This window comes from Rhinolophus hipposideros, assembly GCF_964194185.1.
Source record: "Rhinolophus hipposideros genome assembly, chromosome: 6".
In the NCBI taxonomy this organism is placed as follows: Eukaryota; Metazoa; Chordata; class Mammalia; order Chiroptera; family Rhinolophidae; genus Rhinolophus; species Rhinolophus hipposideros.
This window is the reverse complement of record NC_138052.1, coordinates 2,790,610-2,809,730: the sequence shown is the minus strand read 5'-3', so window position 1 is coordinate 2,809,730 and position 19,121 is coordinate 2,790,610. Positions and strand designations below refer to the sequence as shown.

The 19,121-nt window shown below is 40.8% G+C and overlaps 1 long non-coding RNA gene across 1 annotated transcript in view; it reads right to left on the bottom strand.

Moving 5' to 3' along the window:
• The window catches only part of LOC308498725, a 107,641-nt gene that overhangs the window by 75,035 nt on the left and 13,485 nt on the right, over positions 1-19,121 (bottom strand). The window contains exon 2 of the long non-coding RNA XR_013993507.1: positions 3,081-3,163. This is a non-coding gene — a long non-coding RNA (uncharacterized lncRNA). The remainder of the gene's footprint in view (positions 1-3,080; positions 3,164-19,121) is intronic.

Sequence of the window (19,121 nt, the reverse complement as noted above, 5' to 3'; positions counted from 1 at the left end):
AAAACATAGGTACTAAACTTATGGACCTTGGGTTCAAAGAGCATTTTATGAATTTGACTCCAAAGGCAATGGAAGTAAAAACCAAAATAAACGAATGGGATTATATGAAACTGAAAAGCTTCTGCACAGCAAAAGAAACTATTGACAAAATAATGAGGCAACCAACTGAATGGGAGAAGACTTTTGCAAACAGTGCCTCTGATAAGGGACTAATATCCAAAATATACAAGGAACTCATGAAACTCAACAACAAAAAAACAAACAACCCAATTGAAAAATGGACAGAGGACCTGAAGAGACATTTCTCCAAAGAGGATATACAAATGGCAAATAGACATATGAAAAAATGCTCAACATCACTAATCATCAGAGGAATGCAAATGAAAACCACAATGAGATATCACCTCACCCCAGTCAGAATGGCTTTCATCAATAAGACAAGTAGTAACAAGTGTTGGAGAGGCTGTGGAGAAAAAGGAACCCTCATACACTGTTGGTGGGAATGCAGACTGGTGTAGCCGTTATGGAAGGCAGTGTGGAGGTTTCTCAAGAAATTACGAATAGAATTACCATATGACCCAGCAATCGCTCTCCTGGGTATCTACCCAAAAAAATCTGAAAGCAGTTCTCTATAGAGACACGTGTACTCCAATGTTCATTGCAGCTTTGTTTACGGTGGCCAAGACATGGAAACAACCAAAATGTCCTTCAATAGATGAATGGATAAAGAAGTTGTGGTATATATACACAATGGAATACTATTCCGCGTTAAGGAAAGATGATATAGGAGCATTTGTGACAACATGGATGGATCTTGAGAGTATAATGCTAAGTGAAATAAGTCAGACAGACAAAGCAGAGAACCCTATGATTTCACTGATATGTGGTATATAAACCAAAAAGAACAAGACAAACAAATGAGAAAGAAAAACTCATAGACACAGACAATGATTTAGTGGTTACCAGAGGGTAAGGGGGTGGGGGGTGGGTGATGAGGGTAAAGGGGATCAAATATATGGTGATGGAAGGAGAACTGACTCTGGGTGGTGAACACACAATGGGATTTATAGACGATGTAATACAGAATTGTACACCTGAAATCTATGTAAATTTACTAACAATTGTCACCCCAATAAATTAAAAAAAAAAAAAAGAATAGCCACTCCATGTAGGCCAACAGTGGCCATGGAAATCCCCTTGCTTGTCCTCACCACCTTGTGGAGTCCTTTTCCAAATGTACTGTGTCTGGAATGCCAAAACCCAGGAACATAGTGAGCCCAGGTAGAACCTTTGGGTGAATTAGAAAAAGGCCCTTTGTCTGAGTCAGTATAGCCCTGGAGGAGTCCAGCAGGGTGAGGTGACAGTACCTATAGAATAATCAGAAAATCGTGCCCCTCCCACTGTACAGACCCAGCCCCATGCCAAGTAACAGCCAGCAAGTAGAACTCTGTTGGGCTGCTTGGCCTGATGTTGTTGTGTACAACTGCATGCAGAGCTCCAGCCCAAACCCTTGACATACCTATTCAATGGCCATCCTCTTACCTCAGGCCAAGGCAGCTCCCATGGGGGAAGATGGCAGTTGGATAGACACAGAGATAGTTAACCCCCGAAAGTCCCTCCTCCTCATTCTCCATCACTGGCTCCGGCCCTAGTCCCATCAGCAGGCAGAAGCCACGGTCACACTGACCACCCATTCCAGAACCTCAGCCCAGCCTAAGTCTGGGTATCCCTGTGACCTTTAGATAGTGCCTCCTTCACCCCTTTCACCCCATGTGCATTTGTCATCCCTAAATGATAAAGGGGCAAATGATTTACCATATTTTGCCATGTGTAATGTGCACTTATTTGCCCAAAGTTGTGAGGAAAAAGTAAGGATGTACATTATACATGGTTGGTACTAATTCCGTATCCATATAAATGTTTTTAATTCTTTTATGTATGCTTGTGAGTTAAAAGTATAACCCTAGAAATCAATAATCATATCCGTATGCAAAATAATACCTGGAAATATAATCATCGGTTTTGTTGAACTTACAATGAACTTGCAACGATGAAGAGTTTTTGGCCTTCTGTGAGGTGTCAAGATCATAAATTTGTTACCAGTATATAAAATTTCTTGTATCATAATATGTTAAAAAATAAATGCTAAAATTCCCTTATAATACAAAATCCAAGTACCTAAATGTAAACAAATAAAAATTTGAATTAAAAAATTAAAATGAAAGATTTTTTTCCCTGAAAGTTTAGGACTAAAGTATGGGTGCACATTATACAAGGGAGCACATTATACACGGCAAAATATGATAATGTCCCCAGAGGCACTTAGGAGGGAGCTTCTTACATTATCTGTTTCTTAATTGTTGCTGATAGAGAATTCCCCTGGAGGCTGCCAAGGTGGTCAAGAAGGGGAGGGGACCATCACCCCTCAACTCCGCAGTGGCCCCTACCCCCAAGGCTCTCAGCCCAAGCAGAGACTGTCAAAGCTCTTTCAGAAAGGGTCACCTGTGCAAAATTAACATCCTACTGTTACCCTAGTGGTATCTCCCATTCGAAAGGATGACCCATGTAAGGGCAGATTGAAGAATCTAGCTCAATATTGATTTTTAAAAAGAATGAAAGTGCACCAACACTGTCATGGAAAAAAATGCAAATTCTGACTGAAGGTAATAATTGGGCTCCCCTTAGTCTTCTAATCCCTTTCATTCTGTTCATGAACAGCTCACAGCTGATCACTACTCTTCTGATACCACATCTGAGGATCAAGAATGAGGGTCACATACTTCGTCTTGGATGTGATCATGAACGAGGCTAATCGATGGACAACAAACTCCATCAAAAGCTTGGTGGGATTTGAAAGAATTTTGTAAAAAACTTCCAGCCAAAAAGGCTTCCTTAGCTCCTTGTCACAGGGCTTTATTCTTTTGGCCTCATTCTTGGCTCTTTTAAAATGCACCCATTCTGGAAGCAATGGCATACGGAACTCTTGCTACCACACATCATAGGACAGCCATTAAAAGAATGGGTTGTGAAGACAGGTTTAGGGGTTCAAATCCTGGCTTCTCCACTCACTGGTGTATTACCTTGGGAAGGTTACTTATCTTCTTCTGGAGCCCATTGCTTCATTTGTACAGTGAAGGTCATGAGTACTATCTTCATAGGCTTGCTGGAAGTATGAGAGGAGGGAATATGTAAGTTGGTTAACATAGTGACTGACATGCAGTAAGCAATCAATAAATGTTAACTATCATTAGTTTATAATACTCAAGTATAAATTAGTCTATCAGCTCTGTTCCTTAAAGGATGGCAAAAATTTAGACATGATTGGTTTTAAGTTAACTGACTAAAGAGTCAGTGATTCTAGCTTCTCTCAGTTGTCATCTGCTTTTTCTCTAATGTCACCCCCTCTCAGGCTGATGTCACCCTCCCTCTCTCCAAAATCAGTCATCCTCACTGCAGTGCCACTACTTACCCCCTGTTCCTTGGGGCTTTACATCCCACACATAAGTTGAAGAAGCTTCACCTGGTCCAACATTTAGCCAAGGGAAAACATTTAGGCAAGGGAACATTAGCCTTTGACAGGAAACTGGAATGTAAGACAGAAAATACTGAGAGTTGTTGAAAAACCAAGTCAGGGACACTTCGCTGAGGGCAAGATAAATATGGCTGAAATCCTGTCCCTCTCAAGTGGCTGTAAATTTGATTTAATCAGAAAAGCATGGGTTAAAGATTTAATGGAAACCCACCTCCAGTTTGGAAAGAAGAAGAGTAAAAAGAGAACAGTTATTGACATTTTTACTGCCTAGCAAGGGATGCATGTCTAGCCCAAGCGAGTGAATCAGGGTTTCCATAAGCATTGGAAAATGGATAACGTGCCAATCAATCTCTCTCCCACTAAAATGGAGCTGGCAGCAACAGTCAAGCTGTTCACCAGGTGATCACCAGCTCTGCTCCTAGACTTACAGGGCCAATAAGGACAGTTGGGCTGGAATTTAGTTGAAAATCTATGATAGGGATTTGTTCTGTCTCATCTCTGATATGGGCAGCCTTCAAGATTTGAAGCTGAATCTCCCTAGCATACAGGTGAATATGTGCGTCTCTGCAAATTATCTGAAGATAGCAGGAATCCCCACCACGATTCCAAAATACCTCCTCTACCATTCGAGTCATTGAGTTATCTTCAGGTGGGCTGCTTTCCTAACACTCTTTCTAAAATTATAAATATTCTAGAATGATAATGAAATAAAATGTTATCAGATATTAATGACATAGGGTGAATTGGTTATTCATTTGCTTCCCTCGTGGTGGGGAGTCAAAATCTGGTTTGGGGGGAAGGGATTTGGCATTAGAAAGAATAGCAGAGATGGCTGAGGACCAAAGAAGGCCCATGCTCCACCTCCACAGCATCAAGTTGTTGCTGGGGAGCCAGCCAAGGACTATATTTATCAGCTGCCCTTGCATTTGGGTGGAACTACATGTCTTGCCAATGGAATGTGGATGGAAGTGATATATGTCACTTCTGGACTGACACAGTTGGGTATTAGATGCATGATTCTCCACACCCTTCTCCTATCTGCCAGCTGGATGACACCAGGCCTGCCTTATTGTAGCAGATTAAAACAGCTTGGATCCCTGAGCCACCCTTGGAAGACAACTGTCTGATTCAAGATGGACTGTGACAGTGAGATTGGGGGGGGGGGGGATTGTGCAGCCATTAATATGACTTCAAGAAAGGGGCATTAACAGAGAATAGGCCTGTGTAAGGAGCTCTCACAGATATGATTGTGGGGAGAGCGGGCCATGGGCATATCAGGAGAAGAAGAAAGGTGCACAGCAAGTGACTCATGCTTTTGTCAGGAATTCCAAGATGGTAGCCACCACAGTCAAGTCACATGAGGTCACTTGGCAGAAGGAACAAGAATCCAATGCCCCAGATAGGACTTGTTTTGTCAGAGAAACTCTTTCCTGCATTTTGTTGAGAATGATAGGTTGTTTTAATTTTTATTTTGGTTTTGATTTGGCTTTCAAAAGACTGGAAAAGCCATCCCAAATAAATGTAGTTTATCCCTAAACTTCTCTGAATACTTGGAAATAAAGCTCCAACAAAAGTGTCTCCTCAATCCAAGTAAGAAAGGTCTGACAATTAAGTTCACGAACTTATTGTTAACCTCTTTTGATATCAGAGAGATTATTCATTATGCATTTGTACCAACTGGACAAGCAGTTAACCAAGTTATTTGGAAGTGCTGAAAGGGCTGCATGAAAAAGTTAGATGAAAACAACCTAAACTTTTCGCCAACAATTCATGTCTCTTGCATCATGACAATGTACCAGTTCACACGGCCCTGTCTGTGAGGGAGTTTTTAGCCAGTAAAAAAATAACTGTAGTGGAGCACCCTCCCTACTCTCCTGACCTGGCTCCCAATGACTTCTTTCTTTACCTGAAGATAAAGGAAATATTGAAGGGAAGACATTTTGATGACATTCAGGCCATCAAGGGTAATACGACAACAGCTCTGATAGCCATTCCAGAAAAAGAGTTCCAAAATTTCTTTGAAGAGTGGATTAGGTGCTGGAATCAGTGCATAGCTTTCCAAGGGGAGTACTTTAAAGGTGACCATAGTTTTATTCAGCAATTAAATATGTAGCACTTTTTCTAGGATGAGTTCGCAAACTTAATTGTCAGAACTCCATACATGCTAATGTACTCATTTCAGTGGTTTTTGAACCTCCAAACTGAGATTTGGACCTGGTGCTAGAGCAAGGTGAGGCAAAGTCATTGATGGTAAGCATTTTACCTTTTAGTCATCTATTCTTAGTGCCTGTCATATGGCACACTTCCTAGCGCCAGGAACTATTCTAGGAACTTGGCAAAGATCAGTAAATGTCTGTTGAATAAATAAATGAAAAGATTTCCAAAACCATTCATCTTCTCTGTCAATCAGTCAAAATATCTTCTAAGTGGCTTCTATGCAAGCAAGACTCCCCCAGCCTCCTTTCTCTATAAATGCTGGGAAGGGGGTAGGGTAAGACAAAGTGGAAACAATCTCAAACAATACTTTTCTACATCATAGTTTTGGTTAAGGGTTGGCCCACATCGGAATCAGCCCATTCATCCCCTTGACAATTTCGCCCCAAGCCTTCTTAGGATGTCTACAGATGAATTAACTTGGTTCTTTCTCTAATGAAAGCTCTTGAAAATCCCAATTAGTAATATCCTCAGTGAAGTCCTAAAACACACACACACCAACACATGCATGCACTGAGTTAGATAGTATTGAACTCTTTAACAATCAGTGTTCTAGGAGGCAAACAACAGAAAACAATTCCAGCTAAGTTAAGCAGAAAAGGAATTTATTAGCAGTGCATTGGCTATCTCACAGAATCAATGGAAGTTTGGAGAATCTAGTTCAGAAGAAAGAGAAGAGCAAAGGGAAATAAAGCACTAAGATCATACCCAGAGAACAGTCTTCTTAGAACACTATCACTGATGCTATTGTCACTGGACTCTTGTATATCTCAGCCACAGAGAATAACCTCTGCATATCATATGCAACTGTCACTCAAGCTTCCAAGTCCTAAACAGGAGCATCCAATTGACTCAGGGTAGGTCACATGCCTACTCTTTAGCTGCCAGGGAGCTAGGAGAGGTGATAACTGTTCCATTTCATTTTCTGAAGTAGGTTATTTGGAGACTACATGTCAAAAATAACATATACCTGTTGCAGTCCATCCTTTTGGTGCCCCAACATTTCCTCATACTCTTATTCCGATATTTAAATGACCTAAATGTTCCTAACATAACACAACTATCCTTTAAAATACCGAAAGTACTTTCAACTCTCCTCAAGGAAAGCTCCCATAGTATATCAGTAATTCTGTGCAGCTCAAAGATTTCTAGACCATATCCATTCTGCTTCCAGTTCTGTTGCCATCCTCTCTTGATATTCAGTATTCTAGGTATTAATTATAAAATAATTAATTAATAATATCAATAATATTATAGTCAAAGAGAGAAAGGGAAAAGAAAGGAAATTAATTATAATTATAAATATATATTATACAAAACAAAGAATTAGTAGAGAATACAGTCCATGCTTCTGATGTGATGGAGATATCTCCCAACCTTCATTGCTTACTTCATGTTCCTTTGCACCCTGGCACCCGTTATAAGCTATTGACCTGGAAATATCTTTTCCTCTATTTCAATGAGCAGGAAAGTAAAATAAAACAGAATTTTAAAACCCATATAACTTGCTTTTATCTAATAGTGACAATACACCATCACTGTCTTTCTTTGGGGATATGTCATATCATCAGTTCTGTGCCATACTCGAGTTCACAGTAATAGTTTCCACACCACTATCATCTAGGATAGTATACTCACCCACAGTACTGATGGATGAGAGTGTGCAGAAATCAGAAAGCTGCTTTTACTAGAGGATTTTGTAAATACACAGAATCAAAAATAAACACCATGAAAATACTTGGGCTTGTCATCTCAGTAAAGTTTCCAGGGCCCAGTGATCTAGAACGTTGATTTCCATGCCTGTCAGTCTGGAATACTCTAGTTTTAAAGTTTTGGTATTCAAGGGATAAATAATTTACCAGAGGACACAACAATAATAATGGCCTCTTCGAGATGTCCACATTCTAATTCCTAGAACCTGTGAATATGTTTGGTTACATGGCAAAGGAGAATTAAAGTTGATAGTCAGCTGACATTAAAAGAGGGAGATTATATTGATGGGTACACTTAGAGTCATATTATGATGTTTACAATAATTCACAATTTTTAAGTCCTGCTCATGTTCTGCACTAGCAAAATTTGATAGAAATCAAGACTTTGATGGCATACTAATTTTTGCACTTCCCCCAAAACGTAGTATTGCTTTAGTTTACTATATTAGTAGTGAGGGATAATTCTCGGGGACTTTATTTGACCATTCCTCCCATAATATCCTTGACTTCATGGATCAGAGAGACAACATGGGGGTTCTAGCTTATATACATAGATGATAGATGATAGATAGATGATAGATAGATAGATAGATAGATAGATAGATAGATAGATAGATGATAGATAGATAGATAGATAGATAGATAGATAGATAGATAGATAGATGATATAGATATACATATACAGATATAATCTTCCAACTTAACACTCACACAATGGAAAAATAACCACAGGCTGTGGTTTATTGTAAAGCAAAGCAAACTCAGGCCAAAAATCCATAAATTTGACCTCCTTAAACTCCCAACAAAACCAGTAAATGACATTGACATTCTGATTCCATAGAAATTAGCCTTATCTTAAAACTAGTGTTAATAATAATTCCACAAAAGGACTAAACATTACCCTACCCCAAGTGCAGAGTTACCTTAGTAAATACACATGGTCCCTTTGCAAATTATTTAAAGAAAGAATCATGGCACATGTGTACTTGTGCTGATACTACAGTGTCCTCCTTCTAGGAAGTCTGATTCACAGAGTTTGGGTCTGGCTGCTGACCTAGTCTTAGGTGTTAGTTAAGGGCCATGATTTGATCACCACCTTTTAGGGACTTTTTGTTTGTTTGCTTTACAAATCAGGTAGACTCTTAGTGGGATGACTGTCTTTTTTAACTCTGGAGTCCCTAAAATTAACTAGCCCCAATGTGGACCAGAACATTTAAATCATTGCTCTTGCTACACACTAGCCATCATTGGGTAGCAATTTTGATTCTCTTAAAAATAGCTCTTTGGCCTCTTCCATTCCAGAATTCTCTCACTTTGACTGAAATCAGGAGAAATCCATTTCAGCTATGATGTTTCCTACCAAAAGATAGAAGAATCCCATACAGCACTACTACTTCCTCTCACCGATCTATTTCATAATGCCTTAATGAAGAGTAATGCGTAGGCCCTCTTGAGTGGCATTTTCAGTACCACCCTTAGTTCCAAGAAACCACGTCCCTTGCACTAGACTCTGCACCTTATAGGACCCCATTCTGGTCTTCCTCTGACTGTGCCCTGCTCAATAGGTGAGGTGTCTCCAAAGGTTACGGTGGTCAACTGTCGCCAAAGCTGTAGTTTCATCTGAAGGTTCAGCTGTGTGGGGAGTTGAGAGTGGATCTGCTTCCAGCCTCATTTAGATGGTTGTTGGCAGACCTCTGCCCCTCACAATATGGGTCTATAGAGTGTCCCATAATATGGCAGCTTAATTCTCCCAGAGCAAGTGATGTGAGAGAGTGAGAGAGAGAGCCCCCAAGTTGGAAGCCCGTGTGTTCATAACCTAATCTCTGAAGTCACATTGTGCCTGCTATACTCTATTTATTAGAAGGACTTCACTTAAACCCAGCCCAACACAAAGGGAAGGGATTACACAAGGATGCAAATACCAGGAGGCTAGTTACTGGGCAATCTTAGAGGCTGCCTAGCACATGTTCCTTAGTGGGGGCTCAGGAATATTCCCTAACAGGAAGAGTCTTTGTATAGGCAATAAAACAATGAATGTATATTAGGTAAATTCAATACCCATGAGTAAGGAAACCAATACAGACCCTGGAAAAATAAGGTAAGAGGTCATAGAACAATTTTAGAAGTTCTCCATTCCATTTTGGTTAGTTCCTGTGACACTTGTACAGGCCTGGACATTTGTGTGTGTAGATAGATAGTGCCCACATGGTGTGATTCAACAAACACAAAGAAAGTCTGTCTCCTGAGACAAAGGGGGCCTCTACCCCAGCTCCCGTGCTTCCACTCTCTTTTTCTCACACTTTGTGCATTCCAATATTAGAAAGATGTTCTTTGAGCATATGACTCTTTATTTAAGGCAAACACTTCTGAGTCTTTTAACTTGGGAAAGTTTTATCATTCATACCTTTGTATGAATTTGGTGACTCAGATCATTTCTTGAACATACTTTGATTTTGAAAGAAGAGTATAGGAAAAAACAAATACCAGCAGTATTCCTAAATATGGTTGTGAGATGGCGATTCCACCCAAGGGAAAAGAAGGAGCATTGAGAGGAGGTAGGTCAAGCCCAACATTCATTTTTTTTCATTTTGCCCACAATTTTGAGCCAGTAACAGCCAGTAACAAATAATAATGTGGTACTTATGTATAATTCTTGCTTTACCTGACATTTTTGCCTTATGACAAAATGTTAGGTAGTTATCATCTCCCCTATTTAATAGAGGAGGTCAAGTGACTTTCCCAAGTTCACATAGTTATCTTGTTATTTTACAGCAGAGTCAGAATTACAATCAAAGAATATATGTTCTAATATAAATGCTCTTTCTACTAATTATCCTCCAGTCTAAGGAAGGGAGAGTACCAAAACTGGAGATGAGGGATAATAAAATGGGTTTTCACAATGATTACTAGGGGAAAACTCATGAATGACAAGGAGAGTTGTCACTTCTTGTTACACTGACAGCACAGTAAAACAAATCCCTACTTGAATTGATGGCTAACCATTTTCTAGGCATTAAGGATTTTTTTACTCTAATCTTGAACATTCAAACTTAACTAGATGGAACATTTGTGAAAGGGCAGTTTAAGTTGAACAGAAAGCCATATAGTTTTGACACCAAAGCATGCAGACTGTGAGGGAGCTTTGGCATATCATGGCTTCTATAAATAAAGTTTCTATCTCAGCAGCAGTATTTTAGAGCCTAAAAGCACTTCATCATTTTCAATGCCTCATCAAGATACAGCCAAGGATAAGATGGTACTGGGATAAGCCATGAGATTTAGACAACTTGTTAAGTTCTTATTTTTATCTTTTCTTCCAAACTTGAGACTAAAGAGCCAAAAATATGTTGCTTAAAAACAAAGATGGGCAAACTTTTTCTGTGAAGTGCTAGCTAGTAAGTATTTTAGACTTTATGGGTCAGGGGGGTCTATGTCACAACTATTCAATGTACTGTTCTAGGGCAAAGGTAGCCATAGGCCATAGACAAATAAATGGTCATGGCCAGGAATGACCCTGCACTTAGACCTAGAGAATGAGCATCATCTTAATCTTTGCACCCTGGGCACCTTGCTTGTCTCACCTAGTCCCAGCTTTGGATGTGGTTGTATTTCAATAAACTTTTATTTACAAAAACTGTCAGCATCATAATAGTCAAATGGTGGAAATAACTCAAATGTCCATCAGTTGAGGAGTGGATGAACAAAAGTGGTATATCTATCAATGAAATATTATTGATGAGTAATAATTCACTCATAAAAAGGAATGAGGGATGTTCTGTTCAAGATGATAGAGTAGGAAAATGCTGTGATTGACTCCTCCCACAAACATATCAAAATTACAACTAAATTATAGAATAATCAACGTGGAAAATCATCTGAAGACTAGCTGAACAGAAGTCCTATACCTAAGGATATAAAGAAGAAGCCACATTGAGACTCATAGTAGGGGAGGAGACATGAAACAGGATGGCCCCACACCCATGTGTGGCAGTTTAAATCAAGTGGATCCCAAGCCTCGAGAACCAGTGCAGAGAAGAGGAGAGTCACAACACCTGGTTGTGAAAATCAATGGAAATTCCAATCTTCTGGGTGAGATGGAAGGCTACTAGAAACCCAGATGTCCTGTTAAAGGGCCCACACACAGACTCTCTCCATTCCAAGTACTCATCCTGGGTTCTGGCGGATGGACAATGGCTCAGGTGGCACCAGAGACATTCAAGGAGAAAGCAATGAGGGTTGGAGGGACAGCTGCCATTGTCCCTGTTTTGAGCCATCCTCCTGTGAAGCCTGCATGTGGGCACCATTTTTCCCCTATTGAGTCCTCCATCCACACAGCCAAATCTGAATCTGTATTAGCCTGGTAAACTCTACTTGCTCCACCCTGATGACCAGCCTTGGCTGGTTGATTGGTTACAGTCTTTCTTTAAAAATATCTCAAAAGTCCTCAGGCCCTAGGCAGGCCCTACCTTGCGTCAGTATGCCCTTTAGTTGATTGGCCCCAGGCTCAGCACTGGTGACAAATCTGAATCGGCATTAACCTGGTCAACAACAATCACACTTCCCTGGGTATGCACTGAGACCCTGCCTCACCCAACTCTCGATCCACCCAGGGCTCTTTCATAGGCTGAGCTTTATGGGCAGCCAGCATGCAGCAGCAGGCCTTGGGGTGCCCTTTGCCTTTTGCTGAGCAATCCCAGACCTGGTACTGGTGGCAGCAGACCTCAGTTTGCAGCATGGCCTCTCCCATGAGCTTACAGGTTCAGACCAGGCAGCTACCAAATGCCAATCACTTTGTAGCTCTTACCAGGTAGCGCCAGGCCAGTCACAGGAAACAGATGATGTTGACCTGCCCTGGAGCCTTTCCCAAGAGACCCCAGAACCAACATGCCCAGTGGCCAGCTTTGAACCAAAACAGAATACCATGCAATCAGCCATTCAAGAGGCACACCCAAAGGGTAGTCTCAGCAGGCACCAGAGTCTACTGGGGCAAATGCCACACCATGGGGTCAATCCCCTCACAGTAGCTGATACTCTGCAGTGGTAGCCAATCCTCAAAACCAGTCAATCTGAGGGTCAATCCCACCCAATGACATGCTAAGAGCAATAAAGGTACAATCACAACAGGAGGGTACTTACAACTCACACAAGGGACAGACATAAAGCACGTAGCTCAGGTGACCAGAGAGACTCCATCACTGGGTCCCACAGGACACATTCTACATAAGGCCAGACTGCCAAGACTGGGAGACATACGGGAACAGTTGATTCTATGAATCAACCTAATACATAGAAACAAACACATAAAGCAGACAAAATGAGAAGACAAGAAAAAACATATCCCAAATGAAAGAACAGGAGAAAACTCCAGAAAAATAATTAATAAAATGGAGGCAAGCAATCTACCAGATACAGAGTTCAAATTGCTAGTGTCACGCAGGAGACCCTGCTCGCTGCGCCATTTGTCGTGCAGGGTCTCAGCTCCTACTCCCCACCCAAGAGCGCAGGACACGGTAAGGCCAAAAAGGAACACCCACGGAGCCATAGATAGGGGAATCAAACCAATATATTCTCGCTGGCGGCTGGGCTGGAGACACAGGAAGCAGGATCTACATAATCTGCCTAACAGCAGTCCGCGCTTGCCAGCCACCATCTTCTTGCTAGCCCCCATTCCATTCCTGCTAGCGTAGCCACAGCAGTTATATTAGTGGCCAATGGCCTACGGGTTACAGCTGACGGCCAACTAGCCACAGCTGCTGGCCGTCTGATCACAGTTGATGGCCATTTACTACCCGAGCCAGCACCTTTCTATGTGAGGCCGAGAGCCTGGAAACTGTTTTTGGGGTTTTGTCCCCACAGCTAGTTATAAGGATGCTCAAGGAACTTAGTGAGAACTTCAACAAAGACATAGTAAGCATAAAAAGGACATAGAAGCCATAAAAAAGAACCAGTCAGAAATGAAGACTACAATAACTAAAATAAAAAACACACTAAAAAGAATCAACAGCAGATTAGATGAAGCAGAGGACTGAATCAGTGATCTGAAAGACAACATAGCACAAAACAATCATAAGAGAAAAAAATAATCCCAAAAATTGAGTATAGTTTAAGGACCTCCGGGAAAACATCAAGCATAGCAAATCATACATTATAGGATACCTGAAAGAAAAGAGACAGAGCAAGAAATGAGAACCTACTTGAAGAAATAATAATGAAAAACTTCTGTAACCCAGCAATGGAAATAGACATCCAAGTCCAGGAAGCACAGAGAGTCCCAAACAAGATGAACCCAAATAGGCCCACACCAAGACATGTTATAATTTAAATGCTAAAGGTTAATGACAAAGACTCTTAAAAGCAGCAAGAGAAAGGCAGTCAGTTACCTACAAGGGAGTTGGCTGATTTCTCAACAGAAATTTTCCTGGCTGGAGGGAATATTCAAAGTGATAGAATTAAGGGAACTACAACCAAAATTGCTCTATCCAGCAAAGCTATCATTTAAAATTGAAAGAAAGATGAAAAGCTTCACAGACAAGAAAAAGCTCATCAACAGCAAACCAGTACTACAGGAAATGTTAAAGAGACTTCTTTAAGAAAAAAAGGGGGTAGAAAATCATAAATATGAATAATAAAATGGCAATAACTATGTATCTTTCAATAATCACTTTAAATGTAAATCAAAAGATATAGGGTAGCTAAACGGATAAGAAAATAAGATCCATACTTACGCTGTCTACAAGAGATCCATTTTAGATCAAAATTGTTCTACCCAGCAAAGCTATCATTTAAAATTGAAAGAAAGAGCTGCAATAAACATAGGAGTGCATACTGATTTTTGAATTGGAGTTTTGGATTTCTCCGGGTAGATGCCTAGGAGTGGAATTACTGGATCATAGGGTAGTTCTATCTTCAGATTCCTGAGATACCTCCATACTGGTTTCCATAGTGGCTGCACTAATCTGCAATCCCACCAACAGTGCACTAGCGTTCCCTTTTCTCCACATCCGCGCCAGCATTTGTTGTTTGTTGATATATTGATGATAGCCATTTTGATTGGGGTGAGGTGGTATCTCATTGTGGTTTTTATTTGCATTTCTCTGATGGTTAGTGAGGTTGAGCATTTCTTCATATGTCTTCATGCACTTTACACAATAGCCAAGATATGGAAACAACCGAAATGCTCATCGGTCGATGATTGGATTAAGAAGCTGTGGTACATTTATACAATAAAGTACTACGCAGCCATAAAGAAAAAAGAAATCTTATCATTTGCAACAACATGGATGGATCTAGAGAACATTATGTTAAGTGAAATAAGTCAGAAAGAGAAAGACAAGTACCATATGATCTCACTTATATGTGGAATCTAAAGAAAAGAATATGTGTATGAACTAATCAGAAACAGTTTTGGGGACACAAAAAACTGAGAGTTGTTAGATGGGCGGGGGGGAGGGGGTTGGGGATGGGGGGAAGAGTGAAGGGATTGGGGGGTGGTTGGTGACCACAGGATGGCCTCAGGGTCTTTTGAGAATTACTTTGGGGAACTTACTCAATAGTGTTTGGGGATTTTGTTGGGTGTCCGATGGACATGTGTCCTGTTTGGGAGACCACCTCAGGGATGCGGTGGATGCTTGGTCATGGCATTGTACACCAGAGACTGGACATTAATGAATGCCAACTATAATTTTATGTGTATAATGTGATGGCTCGGTGTGAGGTCGGGTGGTGGTGGATGGGGGGAGGGGGGTTCACGGTGTGAGGGATGTAAAAATAAAATAAAATAAAATAAAACTAAAAAAAAAAAAAAAAAAAAGAAAGATAAAAAGCTTCCCAGACAAGAAAAAGCTCATCAACAGCAAACCAGTACTACAATAAATGTTAAAGAGACTTCTTTAAGAAAAAAGGGGAGTAGAAAATCATAAATATGAATAATAAAATGGCAATAACTATGTATCTTTCAATAACCACTTTAAATGTAAATCAAAAGATATAGGGTAGCTAAACGGATAAGAGAATAAGATCCATACTTATGCTGTCTACAAGAGATCCATTTTAGATCAAAAGACACACACAGACTGAAAGTAAAAAAAATAGAAAAAGATATTACATACAAATGGAAATGAAAAGAAAGTTGGGGTAGCAATACTTATATCAGACAAAATAGACTTTAAAGTAAAGGATATAACAAGAGACAGAGGACATTTTATAATCATAAAGAGATCTATCCAACAAGAGGATACAACTTGTAAACATTTATGCACTCAACATAAGAGTACTTAAATACATAAAACACTCTTAATGGACATAAAGAGAAACACTAACAGTAATACAGTCCTTGTAGAGGATTTTAACACCCAATTGACATCAGTGGCTATATCTTCCAGATAGAAAATCAACAAGGAAACAACAGCCTAAAATGACACATTAAAACAGGTGGATTTAAATATTTTTAGAACATTTTATCATAAAGCAGCAGAATGCACATTCTTTTCAAGTGTACATGGAATATTTTTCAAAAATAGAAAACATGTTAGGCCACAAAATAAGTCTCAATAAATGTAAGAAGACTGGAAATCATATCAAGCATCTTCTCCAACCACAATGATAGGAAACTAGAAATAAATCACAAGGAAAAATAAAACTGGAAAAGCACACAAACAAAAGGAGGATAAATAACATGCTACTAAACAATGACTGGGTTAACAATGAGATCAAGGAAGAAATCAAAAGACACCTTGAGACAAATGAAAATGAAAATACAGCAACTCAAATTCTATAGGATTCAGCAAAAGCAGTGCTAAGAGGGAAATTCATAACGATGCAAGCCTCCATCAGGAAAAAAAATCTCAAATAAACAATCTAAGCTTACACCTAAAGGAATTAGAAAAACAACAAACGCAGCCCAAAGTGAGTAAAAAGAAAAGAAATAATAAAGATCAGAATGGAAATAAATGGAATAGAGTCTAAAATACAATACAAAAGATCAATGAAACTAAGACTAGATTCTTTGAAAAGATAAAATTGATAAACCTTTAACCAGACTCACCAAGAAAAAAAAAAAGAGATGACCCAAATAAGTAAAATCACAAATGAAAAAGGAGCAGTGACAACTGAAAATACAGAAACAGAAAAGACTATAAGAAAATAATATGAGGATATCATCAAAATGACGGCATGAGGTGAGCCTCTGAAACCTCTCCCAGATTTTACAACAAATTGAAAAACTATAAACCCACAAAGGACTCCCTGCACAGCAGACAGACAAGATGAAAAGTCTTACTACTGAATTCATCTAAAGGTGGGCAAACTGCACCAGCATGGGAGGAAAGAAGGGAAAAGTGTGGAGACGGAGCTATGCAGGTGCAGGACGCGGACCTGGGCTCAGTGCTCTGAGCTCGATGCATTCCGGAACTACTGCAGCTGCGGGAGAGGGAAGAACTCCGATTGCTAGAGCTCCGTTTATGGCGCACAGGGCCATATAACACATATGTGTTACATGTAACTCATATACCACAGCATATAACACAGCTGAACCCAACGCTCATGGCGGAGACCTCGGAGCAAAGGGAGGGAAGGAGGCTGAAAATAATGGTTTAAGCCCTCACTGCCTCAGAGAACCGAAGCCTTAGGCAATGAGACTAGCTGCCCCTTCTCTATCCTCCCAGAGCTCACCACGCCCCCACCTGCCCAGTGCTAGAAGTGGAACAGTAGCAGTGTCAGATCAAAAGAACAGAATATTTGCACTTCTGAGAACTGTGGTCCACAGACACAGATTCGCACCACAACAGGTTCCGGCAAAGTGGAGGGAGCTGTGGAAGCAGGACTGGCTGTGGTGAGGGCCACAATTGCTCTGGGCCAATTCTCACAACTCTCCTGCCCCTGTCTCCACCTATCTGGGAGCATCCCTGCAGGAGTAAACAGAACTGCTGAAACAAACAAGCTCTGAATCTGGGGCAGGAATAGCTTTGGAATTTCGAAAGCTCTCCGCATCCCCACAGGGACATGGTGCCCTGTGACCCACGGGAACTATTAACAGAGGAGTGCCCACCTTCCGGGGAATCCCCCAATTGTGTAAAAAGCCGGAATAGTACAGAGAAAATATAATACTATAGGGTGAGAGAGAAAAAAAGGCTGAAGTCAGATGGAAAATAAAACATTCTACCAACACCTCCTGAAAAACAAAAGAAAGACCTCTTCCTATCAACCTGTTGCAGAAGCCACTCCTATAGATGTCTAGGAAGGGAAATAATAAATCAGCAATTGTCATGAATGAACCAAGGCAAGAGGACAGAACAGAAAGAAAGTGAAAAGTCACCAGAAAAGGAACTTAAAGATATGGAAATATGTGACTTAAATGACAGAGAACAAGATTGCAGTTCTGAAAAAACTCAACAAGATGCAAAAAAACATAGAAAGGCAATTTAATAAACTCAGAAACATAATCAAAAAACAACATGAGCATTTTATGAAAGAGATTGGAATTTTAAGAAAAAACCAAATAGAATTTCTGGAGATTAAGAACTGAATAGAAGAAATTAAGAATGAAATAGCCAGAGACGTCATCAAAATGGTGGTGAGAGGTGAGCCTCTGTAAAGCTCCTCTGGAATTTACAACTAATTGAAAAACAATAACTCCACAAAGGATTCCCTGCACAGCAGACAGGCAACACAAAGAGCCCCACTACTGAATTCACCTAAAGATGGGAGAATCATGCGAGCAGGGAGGAGGGAAGGGATAAGTGCAGAGACGGAGCCGCCCGGGCGCAGGATGCAGACCTAGCTCAGTGCTCCCAGCTCGCTGCATCCTGCAACTACCACAGCTGCAGGAGAAGGAAGAACTCGGACTGCTAGGGCTCCGCTTATGGCCCACAGGGCTGAGGGGGCAGCATATAACACGGCTGAACCCAACGCTCACGGCAGAGACCTTGGAGAGAGGACAGAGGGAAGAAGGCTGAAAATGGTGGTTTAAGCCTTCACTGCCAAGCAGAGAACGGAAGCCTTAGGCACTGTGACTAGCCGCCCCCTCCCTATCATCGCAGAGCTCGCCCCGCCCCCACCTGCCCGGTGCTAGAAGCGGAACAGTAGCAATATCAGATCAAAAGAAAAGAATATTTGCTGTTCTGAGAACTGTGGACCAGAGAAATAGATTCAGAGCCAAACTAGTTCCAGCAAAGGGGAGGGAGCTGTGTAAGCGGGACCAGCTGTGGCGGTGGTCGCCGCCATTGCTCTGGGGCACCTCTCACAACTCACCCCGCCCCTGGCCCCATCTATCTGGGTGGATCCATGCAGGAGTAAACAGAACTGCTGAAATATGCGGGCTCTGAATCTGGTGCAGGAAGAGCTTTGGAACTTCAAAAGATCTCTGCATTCCCACATGGACGTGGCGCCCTATGATCCAGGAGAACTGTTAACAGAGAAGAAGCCCGTCTCCCAGGAATCGCTCCATTGTGTGAGAAGCTTGAATAGTGCAGGAAAAATATAGCACTATTGTGTGTGAGAGGAAAAAAGGGCTGCAGTCAGAGAGAAAATAAAACATTCTACCAACAAGTACAGAGAAAAAACAAAGACCTCTTCCTATCACAGGTTGCAGAAGCCACTACTGTAGATGTCTAGGAAGAGAAATAATAAATCAGTAATTGCCATGAATAATCAAGGCAGACAGCTCA